The following is a 21,765-nucleotide window of genomic DNA, read 5'->3' as shown; positions in this document are numbered from 1 at the left end:
TTTCTCTGTTTGACTTATTTCACTTAGCATAATCTCCTCCAGTCCCATCCATGTTGATGTAAAAGTTGGGTATTCATCCTTTCTGATGGCTGAGTAATATTCCATCGTATATATGGACCACATCTTTATCCATTTATCTGCTGAAGGGCACCTTGGCTCTTTCCACAGTCTGGCTATTGCGGACATTGCTGCTATGAACATTGGGGTGCATATGGCCCTTTTGAGACTCTTAACTATAGAGAACAAACTGAGGGTTGCTGGAGGGGAGATGGGTGGAGGGTTGGGCTAAATGGGTGATGGGCATTAAGGAGACCACTTGGGATGAGCACTGGGTTTTATACGTAAGTGATGAATCACTAAGGTCTACTCCTGAAACCAATACTACACTATATGTTAACTAACCTCAATTTAAGTAAAATCTTGGGAGGAAAAAAAAAGGACATATCTGATAAAGGACTATTATCCTAAGTATATAAAGAACTTTGTTTCCCTTCTGACAAAATGGGAGATATTTGCAAATGTCTTATTGGATAAAGGGCTAGTATCCAAAATCTATAAAGAACTTATTAAACTCAACACCCAAAGAACAAATAATCCAAACAAGAAACAGAAGAAGACATGAACAGACATTTCTCCAAAGAAGACATACAAATGGCCAACAGACACACGAAAAAATGTTCAACATGACTCGGCATCAGGGAAATACAAATCAAAACCACAATGAGATACCACCTCACACCAGTCAGAATGGCTAAAATTAACAAGTCAGGAAGCGACAGATGTTAGCAAGAATGCGGAGAAAGGGGAACCCTCCTACACTGTTGGTGGGAATGTAAGCTGGTGCAGCCACTCTGGAAAACAGTATGGAGGTTCCTCAAAAAGTTGAAAATAGAGCTACCCTACAACCCAGCAATTGCACTACTGGATATTCACCCCAAAGATATAAATATAGTGATCCAAAGAGGCACCTACTCCCCAATGTTTATAGCAGCAATGTCTACAATAACCAAACTATGGAAAGAGCCCAGATGTCCATCAACAGATGAATGGATAAAGAAGATGTGATATATATACACAATGGAATACTACTCAGCCATTAAAAAATGAAATCTTACCCTTTGCAATGACGTGGATGGAACTAGAGGGTATTATGCTAAGCGAAATAAGTCAGAGAAAGACAATTATCATATGATCTCACTCATATGTGGAATTTAAGAAACAAAACAGAGGATCATAGCGGAAGAGAGGAAAAAATAAAAGAAGACGAAATCAGAGAGGGAGACAAACCATAAGAGACTCTTAATCATAGGAAAAAAACTGAGGGTTGCTGGAGGGGAGAGGGGTAGAGGGATGGGGTAACCAGGTGAGGGACATTAAGGAGGGCATGTGATGTAATGAGCACTGGGTATTATATAAGACTGATGAATCACTGACCTCTACCTCTGAAACTAATAATACATTATATGTTTATTAATTCATTTAAATTTAAAAATGGAAAAACAAAACAAAAATATATATGTGAAGAATTCTTAAAACTCAACAATAAGAAAACAAACCAATTAAAAAGTGGGCCAAAGACCTTAACAGAAACCTCACCAAAGAAGATATACAGATGGCAAATAAGCATATGAAAAGATACTCCATATCAAATGTCATCAGTGAAATGCAAATAAAAACAAATATACCACAACAAAGCTATTAGAATGGCCAAAATCCAGAACACTGGCAATACCAAATGCTGGCAAAGATGTAGAGCAATAGGAATTCTCATTCATTGTTGGTGGGAGTGCAAAATAGTACACTTTGGAAGATAATTTGATGGTTTCTTAGAAAACTAAACATATACTTATCAGACGACCCCGCAATCATGTTCCTTGGTATTTACTCAAAGGAACTGAAAAACTAGGTCTACACAAAAACCTGCACATGGATATTTATAGCAGCCTCATTCGTAACTGCCCAAATTTGGAAGCTTGGAAGCAACCAAGATGTCCTCTAGTAGGTGAATGTGATAAACTATGGTCATTCAGACAATGGAATATTATTCAGTACTAAAAAGAAATGAGCTAGCAAACCATGAAAAGACATGGAACTATAAATGTATATTACTAAGTGAAAGAAACCAGTCTGAAAAGACTATATACTATATGACATTCTGGAAAAGGTAAAACTATGGTGACAGTAAAAAAAAAAAAAAAAAAGCAGTGGTAGTCAGGGGTTAGTGGGAAGGGAAGGATAAATAGGTAGAGTACAGAGGATTTTTAGGGCAGTGAAACTGCTCTGTATAATACTGAAATGGTGGGCACATGTCCTTATACATTTGTCCAAATTCATAGAATGTATAACACCAGAAGTGAACCCTAATGTAAATTATAGACTCTGGGTGATAATGATGTATCAATTTAAATTCATTAGTTGTAAATAAATGTCCTATTTAGTGGGAGACATTGATAATGGGGTGGGGGGATTGTGCATGTGTGGAGGTTTTTGGGAAAACTTCCACTCAATTTTGTGTGAACCTAAAACTGCTCTAAAAAAAAATAAAGTTTACTTAAAAATTTAAAAATAAATGTGAAAAAGGTACAATGTTTGTATTCTTAAAATACGTTTTTTGTTTTGTTTTGTTTTTAAGTAATCTCTACACCCAACGAGGAGCTTGAACTCATGACCTGGAGATCAAGAGTCACATGCTCTACTGACTGAGCCAGCCAGGTACCCCTTAAAATATGTATCTTTGATTTTAGAGTCAGATCTTTCCAGCCCTAATTCCTGTTGCTGCAGTTTCTGTTGTAAGTTTGGAACTCAGATGCTAAATTTTAGAAAAACCTTAGACTTTGAGCATGAGTTACAATACCTAAAAATTTTGTCATCATTACAAATGCAAATTTATCTCTAGGGAAAAAAATAGAAAAATATTAAAGAGATTCATTTCTTACTCCATCTAGGTTATAAGACAGAATAAGTAAACTTAAGGCAAGTGTCTATAAGACATTAAACCCTATTTAAATGTTCTAGAAATCCTATTTTTTTCTTAACTATAAAATGTCCTTCTTTAGGTTATTACAGTAATTTGGACTCGTATTTGGAATTAAACAGTCAACAGAATTTGAGTGCATATTGTATAGTATTTGATGAGTACTATAAAACTTGTTTTAAAAGGTGGATATTATCATAGTGAACATTTTCCATGAATAAAGTATCTCATTCAGCAAATATTTACTAAGTGCTTACTGTGTGCTATAAAAGAGATACACAACATCCTCACTTTCATTCAACTTTCATTCATATTCTAGTGGGAGAAGACAACCAAGAAACGAGTTAATAAAGAAATGATAGAATTTTAGATAGTCTGAAGTGCTTTAAAGAAAAATTTTAAATGTTTCTAAGGCAGGAATTGATGGAGAGGGGCTACCTTACCCAGGATGGTCAGGGAAGACCTCGCTGTTTAGCTCTGCTTTTTTTTTTTTTTTTTAAGATTTTATTTATTTATTTGAGAGAGAGAGAATGAGAGAGAGCACATGAGAGGGGGGAGGGTCAGAGGGAGAAGCAGACTCCCCGCCAAGCAGGGAGCCCAATGCGGGACTCGATCCCGGGACTCCAGGATCGTGACCTGAGCCGAAGGCAGTCGCCCAACCAACTGAGCCACCCAGGCGCCCTGTTTAGCTCTGCTTTAAGAATTATACTAAAAATTTGGCACTAAGATAGGTAGAGGAAAAGGAGCAAGGCTAGGTATCACAGTTTTAAAAAACTATAATGCTTTCAGAAGAGCAAGTGGACTGGTGAAGAGCTCTTAATGACCTCTTTGATTCTATTATCAAGAAATGTATTCAGGGGCACCTGGGTGGCTCAGTCGGTTGAGCGTCTGCCTTTGGCTCAGGTCATGACCCCAGGGCCCCGGGATCGAGCTCTGCATTGGGCTCCTTGCTCAGCGGGGCATCTGCTTCTCACTCTGCCCCCAACCCTGCTCTCATGCTCTCTCTCAAATATTAAATAAAATCCTTAAAAAAAAAAAGAAATGTATTCAGCTCTCTTCACCTTTTCCATTTATTCCCCCCTTCCCCATGAACAATCTGTACATATCCCTCCAAGCCTACGGCTAACAATCAAGTTAAACAGTTTGATACACATAGGGTAACAATTAATGGCTTTAAGTAAGTGTGTTATGTAACTGTCACAGGATTTAAGGGACCATTAAGCCATAGAGAGTAGACGATGAAACTTGGAATGAGAGGAATTGGTTCTAATATTCCTAGCTTCAGTATTTAGTATCTATATGAAGTTCTGGAAAAATGGCTGTATCTCTGAGACTCAGTTCCCTTATTCTATGAAATAGATAACATCATTTATCTCATTAGACTGACATAAAGAGTGAGAAAATATGTGAAAGGGCTTTACAAAAATAAAATACATACAAATGTTAATTATATGCTCATCTTGGGCTGGTATGGGGAAGTTTTATAAAAGAAAAATATGAGCAGGGTCTTGAAAGATTGATAGGATTTAGAAAGAAAGAGGGGCATGGGGAAGGTTTTCTATTTGGACCGAGAACACAAAGCCCCATACATAAAATGTATGTGATACAGCAAAAAGACTGGTCAGATTACAGCATAGGATTTAGGAAGGCTCACATTAAGAAGCTGACAAAAGAAGTTATGGTTAGATTGTTGAGAGTTTTGAATGTCATTTTTTTAACTTAATGACTGCTCCTTCATGTTCTTCAAAAAGGGTTAATTCATTAGGTCTTTGAAAAAACTTTATTTTTCTACATAACCTCTATGCCCAATGTGGGGCTCAAACCCACAACCCCAAGATCAAGAGTGGCATGCTCTACCGACTAAGCCAGCCAGGAGCCCCCAAAACAAACTTTCTTTTAAAAGGTATTTGACATTCCTTTCTTTCTTTCATTCATTCTTTTTCTTTTTCTCTTCCTTTTCTTTCTTTCATTCATTCTTTTTCTTTTTCTCTTCCTTTTCTTTCTTTTCTTTCTTTCTTTCTTTCTTTCTTTCTTTCTTTCTTTCTTTCTTTCTTTCTTTCTTTCTTTCTTTCTTCTTTCTTTCTTTCCTTATTTATTTTTTTGTCAGAGAGAGAGAGCACAAGCAGGGGGAGCGGCAGGCAGAGGAAGAAGCAGACTCCCGCTGAGCAGGGATCCCAATGCAGAACTCAATTCCAGGACCCTGGGATCATGACCTGAGCTGAAAGCAGACACTTAACCAACTGAGCCACCCAGGGGTCCCAGGTATCTGACATTTCTTTTTTATTATTATTTTTTTATTTAAAAAAACTTTATTAACATATAATGTATTATTTGTTTCAGGGGTACAGGTCTGTTATTCATCAGTCTTACACAATTCACAACGCTCACCATAGCACATACCCTCCCCAATGTCTATCACCCAGACACTCCATCCCTGACATTTCTTAAGTGTCAGTTTACTTTGAAGCTAGTGAAATTACTTTCTTGGTTCTAAGGTATATTCTTGACAAAGTTTCATTAACATTTATAAGCTTCGAGAGTAACAGTAAAAGATGTCAAACTAACCTAAAAAGAGAACAGAGCTGGGCGCCTGGGTGGCTCAGTCGTTAAGCGTCTGCCTTCAGCTCAGGTCATGATCCCAGGGTCCTGGGATCGAGTCCCACATCGGGCTCCCTGCTCGGCAGGAAGCCTGCTTCTCCCTCTCCCACTCCCCCTGCTTGTGTTCCTGCTCTTGCTGTCTCTCTCTCTGTCAAATAAATAAAATCTTTAAAAAAAAAAAAGAGAACAGAGTTTTTATCAGTCATAATTCTCCTTGGACTACTGTCTGTACCATTAGAATTTCCCAGCACTTTATCACTATAGTTATATTGGTAACTCCCAAAGTTTTCAAGTTTTAATACTGTGTCATTGCTTGATTTTAATACTTTTCCTGCAGAAAGCACTATAATTGAATATACACATTTAATTTTATTGAATTAATGGCCTTTACAAAAGAAAAGATTTACAACAAAATTTAAAAGTACAGGGGTACCTGGTTGGCTCAGTCTTGGAGCATGCAACTCTTGATCCTGGGGTTGTGAGTTTGAGCCCCACGTTGGGTGTAGAAATTACTTAAAAATAAAATTTTAAAATAAATAAACAGGGGCATCTGGGTGGCTTAGTCAGTTGAGCGTCCAACTCTTGATTTGGGCTCAGGTCATGATCTCAGGGTCATGAGATCCAGCCCCACATTGGGCTCCCCACTGGGTGTGGAGCCTGCTTAAGATTCTTTCTCTCCTGGGCGCCTGGGTGGCTCAGTTGGTTAAGCGACTGCCTTCGGCTCAGGTCATGATCCTGGAGTCCCAGGATTGAGTCCCGCATCGGGCTCCCTGCTCGGCAGGGAGTCTGCTTCTCCCTCTGATCCTCCTCCCTCTCATGCTGTCTCTCATTCTCTCTCTCTCAAATAAATAAATAAAATCTTTAAAAAAAAAAAAAGATTCTTTCTCTCCCTCTACCCCTCCCCTCTCCTCTCTCTCTAAAAATAAATAAATAAATATTAAAAAATAAAAATAAATAAAATTTAAAAGTACACGCCTTCAAAAAAATAAGATAATGTGAAATTGCTTTAAGAAGTTTATAAAAATTAGGAAGCCATGCTCCCGATGCCCCACTCTGCTCTGCTTGCTAGGCCCGCCGGCCCGCGCCCACCATGGCCACCATTCAGCAGCTGGTAGGAAGATGGCGCTTAGTGGAAAGCAAAGGCTTTGACGAATACATGAAGGAAGTAGGAGTGGGAATGGCTCTGTGAAAAGTGGGTGCAATGGCCAAACCAGATTGTATCATCTCTTCTGACGGCAAAAACCTCACCATAAAAACTGAGAGCACTTTGAAAACAACACAGTTTTCATGTAACCGGGGAGAGAAGTTTGAAGAAACTGCAGCTGATGGCAGAATAACTGAGACCGTCTGCAACTTCACAGACGGTGCGTTGGTTCAACATCAGGAATGGGATGGGAAGGAAAGCACAATCACAAGAAAATTGGAAAATGGGAAATTAGTGGTGGAATGCGTCATGAATAATGTCACCTGTACGCGGGTCTATGAAAAAGTAGAGTAAAGGGCGCCTGGGTGGCTCAGTCATTAAGCGTCTGCCTTCGGCTCAGGTCATGATCCCAGGGTCCTGGGATCGAGTCCCACATCGGGCTCCCTGCTCCGCGGGAAGCCTGCTTCTCCCTCTCCCACTCCCCCTGCTTGTGTTCCTGCTCTCACTATGTCTCTCTCTGTCAAATAAATGAATAAAATCTTTAAAAAAAAAGTAGAGTAAAAATTCCATCATCATTGTGGACAGGAATTAGCTGTGAGGATGAACAAGCTCAGTTCAATGAGCAAATCTCCATACTGCTTTTTTTTTCATTACTGTGTTCAATTATCTTTATCACAAACATTTCACATGCATCTCTTTCAAAGTGTTGATTTAATTAGGATCATCCCTTTGGTTAGTAAATAAATTTGTGCTAAAAAAAAAAGTTTATAAAAATTTAGGCGCTCCTGGGTGGCTCAGTCGTTAAGTGTCTGCCTTCGGCTCAGGTCATGATCCCAGGGTCCTGGGGTCGAGCCCCACATCGGGCTCCCTGCTCAGCAGGAAGCCTGCTTCTCCCTCTCCCACTCCCTCTGCTTGTGTTCCCTCTCTCACTTTGTCTCTGTCAAATAAATAAATAAAATCTTAAAAAAAAAAATAGCCCAGTAACAACTTGCCCTTCTTTGTACCCTTTTTTACAAGAAGTCATTGAAAAACTTACTAGAGGACTAGTGAATATACAGTGAGCTAATCTCATACTTTCCTAGCATTTTGGAATTAGTTAAAATATTCTCTATATTACTTTTTAATACTGAATCAGAGAGCTAAAAAAAAACTATAGAATTCTAGGTCATTTTAAATGGGTCTTGTAAATTGATATTTGATTATAACACTTTGACTATGTTGAAAGATCATATAATCTAGAGCAATGCTTTCCAACAGAAATATAAAGTGAGCCACATATGTCATATAAGCATTTCTAGAATCCACATTTTAATAAAAGTAAAGAGAAAAGTAAAATTAATCTTAATAATGTATTTTATTTAACCCAATAAATCTAAGATATTATCATTACAACATGTAATCATTATAAAGATAATAATGTTGTTATTGAGTTAAAAAAATGACATTCAAAACTCTCAACAATCTGACCATAACTTTTTCTGTCAGCTTTCTAATATGAGCCTTCCTAAATCCTCTGCTATATAATCTGACCAGTTTTTTTGCTGTATCACACACATTTTATGCTCTTTTCCATTGGGCTTTGTGTTCTTAGTCCAAACTGAAAACCCTCCCCGTCCCCCTCTTTCTTTCTAAATCCTATCGATAATAATAATCTTTTACACTCTTTTTTTGGCACTAAGTCTCAGAATCCAGTACGAATTTTACACTTATACAACATCTCAATTCAGATAGCCACATTTCAGGTCCTTAGCTTTCATGTGGCTAGTGGCCACTGTATCAGCCAGTGTAGACATAGAGGTTTCTACGAATCACCAGTGCTATAGTCCAATTTTTCAGAAATCTCAACCTATGAACTTAAGTCTCACACATACACATCTCTCACATGTGCATTTATGGGAAATAAAATCTTAACAGATGCACTCTAAAGAAAAGTCCATTTTTACTTATATAAAATAGTATCTCCGTGCTCACTTCAGCAACACATACACTATCGTTGGAATAACACTGAAAGATTAGCAAGGCCCCTGTGCAAGGATCACATGCAGATCTGTGAAATGTTTACTATCTTACGAAAAGGTAAATATGTGAGGTGATGGATGTGAATTAACTAGAGGGGAGGAATCCTTTCACAATGTAAACATATATCAAATTATCTCAAGTATCTTACAGTTTTGTCAATTTTACCTCAATAACATTGAAAAATAGCATTCCATTTGTTTTAAATATTTTTTTTAAATTTATTTATCTGACAGAGAAACAGCGAGAGAGAGGGAACACAAGCAGGGGGAGTGGGAGAGGGAGAAGCAGGCTTTCCGCGGAGCAGGGAACCCAGTGCAGGGCTCGATCCCAGGACCCTGGGATCATGACCCGAGCCGAAGGCAGACGCTTAACGACTGAGCCACCCAGGTGCCCCTAGTATTCCATTTTTTATCTTTAAGAAAAAATACTTGAGGGACGCCTGGGTAGCTCAGTCGATTAAGCGTCTGCCTTCGGCTCAGGTCATGACCTTGGGATTGAGCCCCTCATCAGGATCCCTGCTCAGAGGGCAACCTGCTTCTCCTTCTGCCCCTCCCCCTGCTCCTGCTCTCTCTCTCTCTCTCTCTCACATGCTTTCTCTCTCTCTCAAATAAATAAAATCTTTAAAAAAGGTACTTGTATTTTTTTGAAATGATACTTTACATTTAAAGTAGTGGGAATGGCTCCATTTACACATGTTCACTTAGTACATTTCTTTCACAGTGTTGAAAGTAAAAGCATCACTAGGAAATGAGGAACTTATGTGATTTTCACTTCATTCTTTTCTAAAGTTTCTCCTCTCATAAGGAGTCAGAGAAAGCATCAGAATCCGCTGGAAAACAAAAGGGAGCAGTCTGGCCACAGTGAAGTCAACGGTTCCTCGGAATAAGACAAGTAATACAAAGAAAAAAGTCTGTAGCACAGAGGAGAGGCAGGAAAGAACACAGGCTGCTATTTCACTGAACTGTTAGAATCTTAGCCAAGAGGCGCCTCGGTGGCTCAGTTGGTTAAGCGTCTGCCTTCAGCTCAGGTCATGATCCCAGGGTCCTGGGATCGAGCCCCACATTGGGCTCCCTGCTCAGCGGGAAGCCTGCTTCTCCCTCTCCCACTCCCCCTGCTTGTGTTCCCTCTCTCGCTGTGTCTCTCTGTCAAATAAATAAATGAAATCTTTTTTTAAAAAAAGTACAGAAGTGGTGAATAATGAAGGATCAACTGTATGATATACTACTACTATTAATCTTTTTTTTTTTAAAGATTTTATTTATTTATTTGAGAGAGAGAGAATGAGAGAGAGCACATGAGTGGGGGGAGGGTCAGAGGGAGAAGCAGACTCCCTGCCGAGCAGGGAGCCCGATGCGGGACTCGATCCCGGGACTCCAGGACCATGACCTGAGCCGAAGGCAGTCACTTAACCAACTGAGCCACCCAGGCGCCCATTACTACTGTTAATCTTCTACATTAATGATGATCAGTTAAAAAACTGTTTTTGAGCAACATCAGTATTAAATACAGTCACCCAAAGTAATGTCTCTGAAGTGATATTTCTTTGGTATGTGTAAAGGAAATGGTGTGGGTGTATTCCACTCTTCCCTCTGGGCACGGAGCTTACTACCACTTTGAGACTCAGCCTCTAGTTGGGCAAATCTGAGTGCCAGCTTGGATTAGGTTCCCTTGACCTTGATTTCCTGTATTTTCCCCAGTATCTCCACTCTATCACTTATTACAACTACATAACCATCCGTGTGCTTATGCCTCACCCACAGGGTCGTAACATCCCTGAGAGTTCCAGTTTGGGGTTTTTTTTCTACAACTTTTTTTTCCCCTAGCACAAAGCCTTATAATACATTGCTATTCAATTAACTTTTACTAAGTAAATAATTCAATGAAGTGAGAAATTACAGGGACCTAAAGTATGACTAGGATATAAAAAGACAAATGGGTAAATTTAAGTAATAAAAAGAGAATGTGTACAACTTGCCAACCAACTGTATCTGGGGATTTGGAAAGATTTTAGGTTGCCCTGGTTTCTAGATTAAACAAAGGTGTGCTCATTTGGGCTACTACTGACAGTATAGAATGTAGAATATAGGAAGAGTACATTTGAAGGGAAAAAGGAGATCCACCAGAACATGCCTACCACCCTACTGATCACCCATTCATCTACGTTATTTCTATACTTGGTAAATTTTATCGCTTGCTAAGACTGCATTCCTAATTACCATCTATGTTATAACAACTCATTTCTCTGGCTAACTCCCCAACTATAATGTAAGATCATATAGGGCAAAGATTTATTTGACTCCCAAAAACCTAGTAAAACAATATTTAATTGAATTGAATGTGGATGAAGATGTCCAGGAGAGAGTTGGATATTCTTAATTGGGGCTTAGGAAAAAAGTCTTGGCTGAAATAAAGCTTTAGAAAATATTGTAACACAGGTGGTATTTTAAAGCGGAAAAGAGGAATAATTTTTGAAAGAATGAAAGACAGAACTTTAGGATACCCAGCATTTAAAGGGCACACCAATCAAGAGGAGACAATGAAAAACACTGAGCAGGAGCAGAGACCAAGTGAGAATGCAATGGCAGATACTACTGATTATGAACCAAATAGCTATTCCTAACTTCTTTCTCGCTTAACAGATACCAATTTCTTCCAAAATAATGAACTCAAGGAAGGGGGAGTTTCCCCAGTCCCGGGGGAGTGACTCATGGTTAGTTTAAATCAATCACAGTAATCACATTTCCTTTTGCCAGTGATTGGTGTAGGGGTGGCCAATGAGATGTAAGGGAAATGCTCTGGGGAACTTTAGGCAGACTGTCTTCCCTATAAAGAAATACCTACCAGGAGAAACCCCAGCACTGCCTTTCTACTTTTGGAAAATGAAAACACAATGCTTGTTATCTTACAACCCTGAAGATAAACATCTGTGACACAATGAGAATGGTAGAGGGTAAAGAGAGCAAGCGCCTGGGTTCTCAATAGGGTTGTTGCATCTCTCAATCAATCCTGGAACCACCCATCATTGGACTTACTGTTAGAGAAATTCTGTTACTTGAAGGTGAAAGCATCCTGATACCACTAATGTCCCAAAATCAAAAGGAGGAGCATTTCATGAAGGATACAGGAAAGTCAAGAAAGGTAATAGAAGAGTACCCACAAGAGTGATTTTGGTTTCAAGAGTTATAGGTAATCATGGTAAGCACTCAAAAAAACATTAACTATGTGCAAGCACTATTCTAACAACAATATAACCTCATCTAATCTCTCACAACAATCCTCTGAAGTAGATGTAATTATAGGCAATGAAAAGCAAAAGCCAGAATCCAGGGAATTGAACAAGAGGGGCATGAAAATAGAATAGTAAATTTAAACATTTCAAGAAAGTCATCTGAAGGAAAGAAGAGAATTGTATATAAAGGAGGGAATAAAGGAGGTTTTAAGATGGTCAAGAGAAGAAGAAAACAATGTAGAGGAAAATGAGATATATAAAAATACTTAAGAAATGATTGTTTAGGTAAGGTTCAGAGAAGATAGGAGGGTTTGGTACCAAGAGTATAAGCAGATAAAATTTGAACAAAATGAGAAGTGGGCTCTGAGATTAACAGAAAATAGGTAAGGACCAATTTATAAATTTGAAGACAAGAGGATAGACTAGGAAGAACAAGAAGTTCATAGATGCTAGCCATGTTCTTTAAAAAATTTTTTAAAAAGGAAATCCACTACTACAGAGCTAAGAATGAAAGTAGAGCATTTGATAAGAATGGTGATGGTCTGACATAGCAGTTATGAGAAATAGGAAGGAAACTGATCGGAAACAAGTGAGATTAGTAAATTGGACCCAGATGAAACCAAAAAATCATGATGAATAAACATTCATTTCTTTACAAACATTTTAAGGACCTTCCATATGCCAAAGCACCTTTCTAGGTACTGGGGATACAGTTTGAACAAAAATTCCTGTCTCATGTACTTTACGTTCTAATGGGGAAGATAGAAGATATTTTTTTAAGATTTTTTTGTTTTTTTTTTTAAGATTTTCTTTATTTGTCAGAGAGAGAGAAAGAGAGAGTGTGCACAAGCAGGGGGAATGGCAGTGGCAGGCAGAGGGAGAAGAAGCCTCCCCACTGAGCGAGGAGCTCAATGCAGGACTCGACCCCAGGACCCTGGGATCACGACTGGAGCCAAAGGCCCACGCTTAACTCTGAGCCAACCAGGCATCCCTATAAAGATTTTTTTAAAAATCTTTTGAGAGAGAGAGAGAGAGAGAAAGCAAGCATGTGAGAGTAGGGGGAGGGGTAAAAGGGGAGCGAGAGGGAGAAGAAGAGGAAGAGAATCTCTAGCAGACTCTGTGCAGAGCATGGAGCTCCACTCCAGGCTCAATCCCAGGACCCTGAGATCATGAGGAAACCAAGAGTCAGCTGCTTAACTGACTGAGCCACCCAGGCACTCCTATAAAGATTTCTTAATAATTAAAAATATATATTTTTAAAGATTTTATTTATTTATTTATTTGAGAGAGAGAATGAGATAGAGAGAGAGAGCATGAGAGGGGGGAGGGTCAGAAGGAGAAGCAGACTCCCTGCTGAGCAGGGAGCCTGATGCGGGGCTCGATCCTGGGACTCCAGGATCATGACCTGAGCTGAAGGCAGTCGCTTAACCAACTGAGCCACCCAGGCGCCCCAATAATTAAAAATATTTTTAAAAACACTACTATATGCAATGTTAGATGATGGTAGGAGCTAAGGAAAATAAAAGAATTAAAATTTTAGATGGGGTGGGCAGAAATGGCTTCACAGAGAAAATGGTATTTCTGACCTAAAAGAGGAAAGGGAGAAAGCTACGTATAGATGTGGGGGTTGATACCAGGTAGAGGGAAAAATCAAAGTACAGAAGTCTGGAGGTGAGGGAATGCCCGGCATCTTCGAGGTGCAGCTGTGTCAAAATGATGGGGTGGGGACATTCAGAGAAATAATAAGGGGCCAGATGGTGTAAAGTCTTGTAGGCTCCTAAAGACTTTGGTTTGTATTGAGGGAAGATGAGAAGCCATTGGAGAGTTTTATGCAGAATGACGGGATTGCCTTGGTTTCTATTTTAAGAAAAGAGTGGGAAAGTATGGTGGGCAATGATGGAAGACCAATAAGAATGTATTGCAATAATTCAGGTGGTTTGGACAATGATGTAACAGTGGAGGTATTATTTATTTTAAAGGTAGAGTCAGTAGGACTTCCTGGTGAATCAAATGTGGGATGTGAGAGAAATCAATAATAACTACAAGATTTTTCAGTTTCAGCAAACGGAAAAAACAAAATTGCTATTGACTAATACAGGAAGATAGAAGAGCTGAGGGGTGGGGAATTGGGGAGTTCAATATTGGACATATTAAGTTTAAGATGCTTATTAAACTTACGAATGGTAATATCTAATAAGCAGTTGGATATATGAGTCTAGTATTCATAGAAGCAGTCCAGACGGAAGATAAAAAATTGGGAGTAGAGGTGAAATTAAAACCTTGAGGCTAGAGATTATACTAGAGTGAATGTGGATGGGGAAAAAAAAGTTCCAAGGACAGAGTCCTAAGATTCACAAATGCAGTAGTAATAATAACTATTACTAGGAAGGTGGGACCCTCTCCCTTATCCCCAGGAGATGAATCTTAATTATTCAGAACCAAGTACGTTACTTGCTAGAGTAAGCCTGTGATTCAGCTTTGGTCAGCACAAGGTTAGTCCGATTGGTGTTCAGGGGAAGCGGGTAGTAGAAAGGTTTCCTTGCTTTTAAAGACAAGAAACTTTCTTCTTCCACTTTACAGTTATGACTGCATAACACTGGGAACCATGGCAACCCTTATGCAATCATTAGGAGCATTAAGCCACTAGCTGAGGATGGCAAAGGGCAAAGATGAAAAAAACATGGGTATCTCATGTATTGCTGAGCTGTAAATCAACCAGCCGTAGGGCCACTCTATGCCTGGATTTTTTGGTTATTATTTAATACGGGTTTTCATTACTTATGGGAAATAGCATCTGGTTATAATAATCTCATTTTTAATTTTCATAGCAATGCTTAGGGTATCAAAAAACAAACTGAAACTCAGGGGGTGCCTGGCTGGCTCAGTCAATAAAGCATATGACTTTTGATCTTGGGATCGTGAGTTTGAGCCCCACATTGGGCATAGAGTTTAATTTAAAAATAAAAACAGATTTAAACACAAATGAACAAACTGAAACAAAAAAGGTTAAAGTTGGCAAGGTTAAATAACCTAGCACTTAGGTGACAAATGGTGAACTGAAGCTCATCTAACTCCAGTGTCTATTTTAAGTGATTAGGAGTTGTGGATTTAGAGTGGACACTACTGAAAGACAAGGGGAATGGAAGTTGGGAATTCTTTTTTTTTTTTTAAGATTTTATTTATTTATTTGAGAGAGAGAGAATGAGAGAGAGAGAAAGCACATGGAGGGGGGAAGGTCAGGGAGAAGCAGCCTCCCTGCCGAGCAGGGAGCCCCATGCGGGACTCGATCTAGGGACTCCAGGATCATGACCTGAGCCGAAGGCAGTCACTTAACCAACTGAGCCACCCAGGCGCCCTGGAGTTGGGGATTCTTGAAGGGACTGGCAAACTAAGGCCAGGAAGTAATAGAGATTGAAAGAAAAGGGAAGTGTCAGAAGAACAGATAGAGTAGATTGGTAAACAAGATAGAGAGTTCTTCTTAAGAGAAGAATATTAGAGTTGAAGATTTTTATTTTTTGAGTAGTGTGAAGACTAGATGTAGGTTATGCCAATGAGAGGGAATGTAATTGTATTTTGAGTGCTCAGGGACTGATTGGTTACTAACACACACTGTGGCATGCTATTTTATGTACTTGGGATTCAGTGCTAACTAAAATACACAAGATGTTCTGTGGAGCTCACACTTTGGTGTGAAGGACAGACAATAAACAAGCAAACAACTAGAACTTTGGTGAATATGGAGTTGCTGGTCAGAATAGTCAGAGGCACTCAGTAGCATCTGATTTGAGATGAAATTCCCTGGTTGTGGCTTGGCTAGCAACTGAGGCCTTTACACAGGGTTGCACACAGAACACAAGTGAATGAGAATCAGGATGACAGTAACTGGCAATTATGTGAGTATTTCAAATAATTTTACATATGCACACTCAAGAAGTAAATGTTTAATGAATGAATGATCTGATCATTAAGTTTCTTCCATTCCAAGTCTTCAACCCATTACTAAATAAACTACAGGTTACTTTTTTAAAGATTTTAAGTAATCTCTACACCCAACGTGGGGCTCAAACTCACAACTCCAGAATATTCTTTGTTAGACTGATGCAAAGAACTATCTGAAAACAAAGATGGAGTCTTTGCAGTGATTCATGGTTTCATTCAATATTCACTCCCTAGAATAAGCTCCATGAAGGTAGGCATATTTGTCTATTTTGTTCACTACTGTATCTCCAGCACTTAGAACAATGCCCAGCATTTTTACTGAATCGAATAAATAAGCACCTACTGGATGACAGGTATTATGTTAATCACAAAGGTAAATAAAACAGTTCCCACCCGGGCGCCTGGGTGGCTCAGTTGGTTAAGCGACTGCCTTCGGCTCAGGTCATGATCCTGGAGTCCCGGGATTGAGTCCCGCATCGGGCTCCCTGCTTGGCAGGGAGTCTGCTTCTCCCTCTGACCCTCCCCCCTCTCGTGTGCTCTCTCTCATTCTCTCTCTCTCAAATAAATAAATAAAATCTTTAAAAATAAAATTAAAAAAAAACAACAACAAAAAACAGTTCCCACCCTTAAGGCGTTTACCATTTTAAAGGCTCTAAGTAAAAATCTCTTGGTCTTCACTTGCATCAAAGTACATCCTTAAAGAGCAAGATTGTTAAGAATCTAAAAGCATTATCTGTCCTGGATAAAAGAAATTTACTGTAGGCTTCATATGATCTTAAATTTAAAAAATAAACTACCATTCTATCTTGAAAAATTAGTATTTGTATCACTAGGTACTACAATTAGATGACCTGTTATAAACAATGATTATGGTAAATCAAAGAAAAATAACAATTTCAGATGCTCCTTTTAAAAATTTTAATTCCTTCTTTTCATTTTCCAATCCTTTCAAATATATCTTAACAAAAATGAAGTGAGAATATCAGTTAATATGAAGCAACATAAAAGAACAAACAGAATCAGAAGGCAAATTCCAAAGAGATCACTGCTATAAATAGAGACATGGAAATGTCAGGACAGAGAAGCAAAGTTCCACTAAAAAACAACAACAAAACTGTATGCCAAGTGGGCTTTACATCTCATACCCACCCATCTTCAGTTAAGGATTTCATTGGCAAAGATCCTCTTTCAATAATCTATTTCAAAGCATAAATGTTGTGAGTAAAGGTAGATGTCCTGATTACAAAAATCAAAATGTTTTTGGTTCTGCAAAGATTCTTCTTTCCTAAGAAGAATCTAAGAAGCAGAAAACCTCCAACTGAAATTTAACCCAATCACTGCTGCTTCAGAGTTCTTTGATGAAATTAAGAGCACTGGATTAGGAATCTAGTGTTGACTCTGCAATTAATCTTGTCACTTTGTGCATGGCTCTCAAGCAATCCAGGTCACAATTTCCTCCACCATAATATGACAGAAACAGATTAGATGATCTTCAAGGTCTTTCCAAGTCTGCTATCCTAAGAAAAATTGAGTGAAGCTTCTTTTCCATGCTATATAGCCTCAAAAACCCCCAATATTGGGACGCCTGGGTGGCTCAGTCAGTTAAGCGTCTGCCTTCGGCTCAGGTCATGATCCCAGGGTCCTGGGATCGAGTCCCGCATCGGGCTCCTTGCTCCGCAGGGAGCCTGCTTCTCCCTCTGCCTCTGTCTCTCTCTCTGTCTCTCATGAATAAATAAATAAAAAATCTTTAAAAAAAAAAAAAAAGCTCCCAATATTCATAACCACATATTCAACAATTTGAACTATAGCTTTGCAGGGAAGTGGTAACTATGATAACAAACAATTCAATTTGATATTAAGATTTTACCAACATAAAAGCACCAAGCCATACTGGGCAAACCAAAGAGTAAGATCCAGTCCTCAACCAGCCCTCTTATACAGAGAGAAAAGGGGAGAGAACAAGATCTCTGTGTTCAGAACCTGTACTAGTCTAGCTGGGGAAACAAAATTTAATTAAGCTAAATTCTGTATTTATTAAACTTTTTGCATAAGAGGGCAGTTTTCAAACTGATAAGCGTAAGAATCAACTATGATGCTTTTTTTTTCTTTAAATAAGAAATGTGGATTTCCTAAAACAAGTTTCATTAGGCCCAAATATCCACATTTTTAAAAAACACCCAGATAATGCAGGGTTTTTCTCAAACATACCCTTGTTTAAGAAACACTGCCCTAGCTTAGATCAACAAAAAACTGATAGGGTTAAAAAACAGAAAATGCTTCTAGGGGGCCTAGGTGGCTCAGTTGGTTAAGCCACTGCCTTCGGCTCAGGTCATGATCCTGGAGTCCCGGGATCGAGTCCCGCATCGGGCTCCCTGCTCGGCAGGGAGTCTGCTTCTCCCTCTGACCCTCCCCCCTCTCACGTGCTCTCTCTCTCAAATAAATAAAAATCTTTAAAAAAAAGAAGAAAATGCTTCTAGACCTTGAGTTCTCTGGACTATATGCCCATAACAACTAGAGAACAAACTATAAGGCATCAAAAATTAGCAAAAGTCTGATGGAGCAGTTATACTTCAGTGGCTCTCAAGTGTGGGCTGCACTTTAAGGATCAACTTAGGAAGTTGTTACACATACAGATATAGACCAGTGAAATCAGTCTCTGGGAGTGGGGGCTAGGGCTCAGCTTTAACATTTTCAATTAGCAATAATCGTGTCTCGGATATAGCAGCTCCCTGTAACCAATGCACTGAATTAAGTAAAAGATCAATGGAATTGGTTAGTCAGGTTAATGTTCATGAAAAAAGATGATTTTAGGGCACCTGGATGGCTCAGCTGGTTAAGCAACTGCCTTCGGATCAGATCATGATCCTGGAGTCCCAGGACTGAGTCCCGCATCGGGCTCCCTGCTCGGCAGCATTATATACCAGCTTTATTCTAAGTTATTGGGATGTATGCTATAGATTTAACTAAAATTACTCAGGAACTGGGTGGTAAAGCCAGTTTTTTGAGACAGATGCTGTCAGGAGTACCAAATTTTCAACCCAGCATTATCCCTACAGTAAGGGAGCATTATGGTATATCAGTAAGGGCAGGCAGCTCTGAATTTTTTTCACTAAATATTGATATTCAATTTCCTATATATTTTATGATGCTGTGCTGTATCTCCCCTGATCCTGGTCAAAGGACAGATCCTGCTTACATACAGGCTGCCAAAAGATGTGTGCAACTAGCCAAACACTATTTATATATTCAAAGAGGCCCTGTGTATGATACAGTAAGGATGGTCCTTCTCTCATTAAATTTGAAGAACCCTGTAAAGTTGGGAAACAGTACTTTAGCAAGTCCCTTTCTCTTCCCCCATATATACCCTCTGCCTTCGCTGAAGGGCAAAGAAAATTTTTCTTATTTTCATGAAGAACCTTTGTCTCAAGCATTAATTGTTCTAAAAGATTAAACTATAAAGAATTTTAATTTTCCTAAGAGTCTGATTTTAAAACTCTTGGTATGCTTTTTTTGGGAGGTGGGCTATTTTGTAGAGGAATCCAATATGCCAACAGTACAAACACTATCATAGATGCTGTGTGGTAATACAGAGGAAAAATTAAAATTAAGCAATCCTATTCTTTTCTTGAAGAGCTTATAATCTAGTGATGTGGATTACAAACACATAAACCCCCTAAATAATGTATTTGAAAAATAACACTAATCATACCAAATATGTATGTATACACATACGCTCTCACACATTCACACAGCATAGAGCACTATGTATATTTTAGTAAAGCATATTACTAATCCAACCAATGCAATTAACACAGAAAAACAAGCTTCTATCCTATTATACAACATATGGGTTCTTTAATTTTGTATGTAATATTTTTATTACATCAAGACCTGCCTTCTCATGAAGAACTTTGGCATATATCTTGATAAAAACAAATGCAAGTATTTTAAAAATCTAAGTAAGAAATACTAAGTTGTGAACCACACCACAGAAATTACAGAGATCCATTTCATTACTTGACTTTTTATAGATTCTTCCATTCTTTCAACACAGGTTGCCTGGGTTCAGATCACTAACACTAACATGTGACCTTGGGCAAGTTAGTTAACTTACCTGTACCCCAGCAAAATGGAGATTTTAATAAGCACCTCATAGAGGTATTGTAAGAATAAATGAATTAAATACAGATAAAGCACTTAGAATAAGGCCCAGTATATAGCACTAGCCACTATAAGCTATTGCTGAGTGTGCTATGCAGTAAAGACACAGAAAAAGACATGGCCTTTATTGTCACCGACCTTACAATTTAGTGGGAATTCCAAATAAATAAGTGATACTATGCTATTATTGCCATGATGTAGTACATGACAACAAAGAATCCCTAAATTTTAGAGTTCTCTACAGGCTTTCTGGAAAAATGGAAATTACCAGGCAACAGTAAAATGGAAGAGGTGGGAAGTGTACCTGACAAAAAGGGAGCTCTGCAGTTATGGATAAGTGAGAATGATGAGGATAATAAAAGTCTGGATTTAGGGCAAATCAATGATCATAAGCAATATCCTAGTGTTCTTCAGTCTTCTTACAGCCCTTAAATCAGGACACACTATCAAATTTGGCAACCAAATTAGATAAGAAATTTCTAATAACTGAGGGTGAGAGGATAGTATTTTAATTTCTGAAAGGGTAACAGACAGAAGTCACAGTGTAAAAACATAAGACTTTTTATTATCCTTTACTGTTGGCTACTTTTCAGAAACAGATTAAATTGCCCTCTCTTTTTGGTATGCCGGTAAAAGGAAGTTGCGTGACTTACCAAAGGGCACACGGGTCGTACTTGAACACAGATCCTCTTGGGCCTAGTCTAGAGTCCTTTCCACTATCTGGGGCTGCCTCCAGTTTCAGACACTGGTCAAACTGTTTTTCTCCAGTTAATTTGTGTTAACAACTTTGTTCTCTAAAATATATGGGTGCCTGGGTGGCTCAGTTGTCTGCCTTTGGCTCAGGTCATGATCCCAGAGTCCTGGGATCGAGTTGCACATCAGGCTCCCTGCTCGGTGGGGAGTTGGCTTCTCCCTCTGCACCTCCCCCCCAACTCATGCACTCACATGCTCTCTCTCTTAAAATAAATAAATTTATTTTTCTCACAAAAATAAAATCTTTAAAAAAAAATAAAATGCTAATATATACTGCTTCCATTCACACCTTAGTCTGAAATAGAATTCTAAAAACTCAGTCAAAAGGGATATAAAAGTCATTAAACCAATAACCAACCTAATGATCAAACACCCTAATGACATCCTGGACTATTTAATTTGAAGTGGCAACTTTTCTTCTCACATCTAACCTGAATCTGTTGTGACTGTGTACTGAGGAAATATTGGCCTGGTTTAAATGACACACAGTATATAGCATGAAGTTATCAGATCCTTCTGGCCAAGAGTTATTAGGAGATAGGTGATCGGTAGAAAGTTGAGGCAGGCAGCCTGTCCAATTTTGTCACTCTAAAATGCCTGTTAAGGGAAGCCTGGGTGGCACAGTCAGTTTTGCATCCTACGCTTGGTTTCAGCTCAGGTCATGATCTCTGGGTCATGAGATGGAGCCCCTTGTCAGGCTCTGAGCTCAGCGCAGAGTCTGCTTGGGACTCTCTCTCCCTCTCTAAAATAAATCTTAAAAAAAAAGGGGTGGGGAGGCACCTGGGTGGCTCAGTTGTTAAGTGTCTGCCTTCGGCTCAGGTCATGATCCCAGGGTCCTGGGATGGAGCCCGGCATCGGGCTCCCTGCTTTGCAGGGAGCCTGCTTCTCCCTCTCCCACTGCTTGTGTTCCCTCTCTCGCTGTGTCTCTCACTGTCAAATAAATAAATA

At 39.0% G+C, this 21,765-nt stretch overlaps 1 protein-coding gene, 1 non-coding gene and 1 pseudogene across 2 annotated transcripts in view; 2 read left to right on the top strand and 1 right to left on the bottom strand.

Annotated features, from left to right (window-relative positions):
- DNAJB4 (DnaJ heat shock protein family (Hsp40) member B4) overlaps positions 1-21,765 on the bottom strand; it is a 44,314-nt gene that overhangs the window by 19,208 nt on the left and 3,341 nt on the right. The window lies entirely within an intron of this gene.
- LOC145721051 (fatty acid-binding protein 5 pseudogene) lies at positions 6,615-7,070 on the top strand (annotated as a pseudogene).
- LOC115940647 (U6 spliceosomal RNA) lies at positions 8,680-8,785 on the top strand. The gene has a single exon (XR_004075380.1). It is a non-coding gene; the product is annotated as a U6 spliceosomal RNA (small nuclear RNA).

The sequence above is a fragment of the Leptonychotes weddellii genome, chromosome 4, assembly GCF_054177405.1.
Source record: "Leptonychotes weddellii isolate Sample4059 chromosome 4, ASM5417740v2, whole genome shotgun sequence".
Lineage (NCBI taxonomy): Eukaryota > Metazoa > Chordata > Mammalia > Carnivora > Phocidae > Leptonychotes > Leptonychotes weddellii.
Note: the sequence above shows the minus strand (reverse complement) of the source record. Positions and strands in the feature narration are given on the sequence as shown.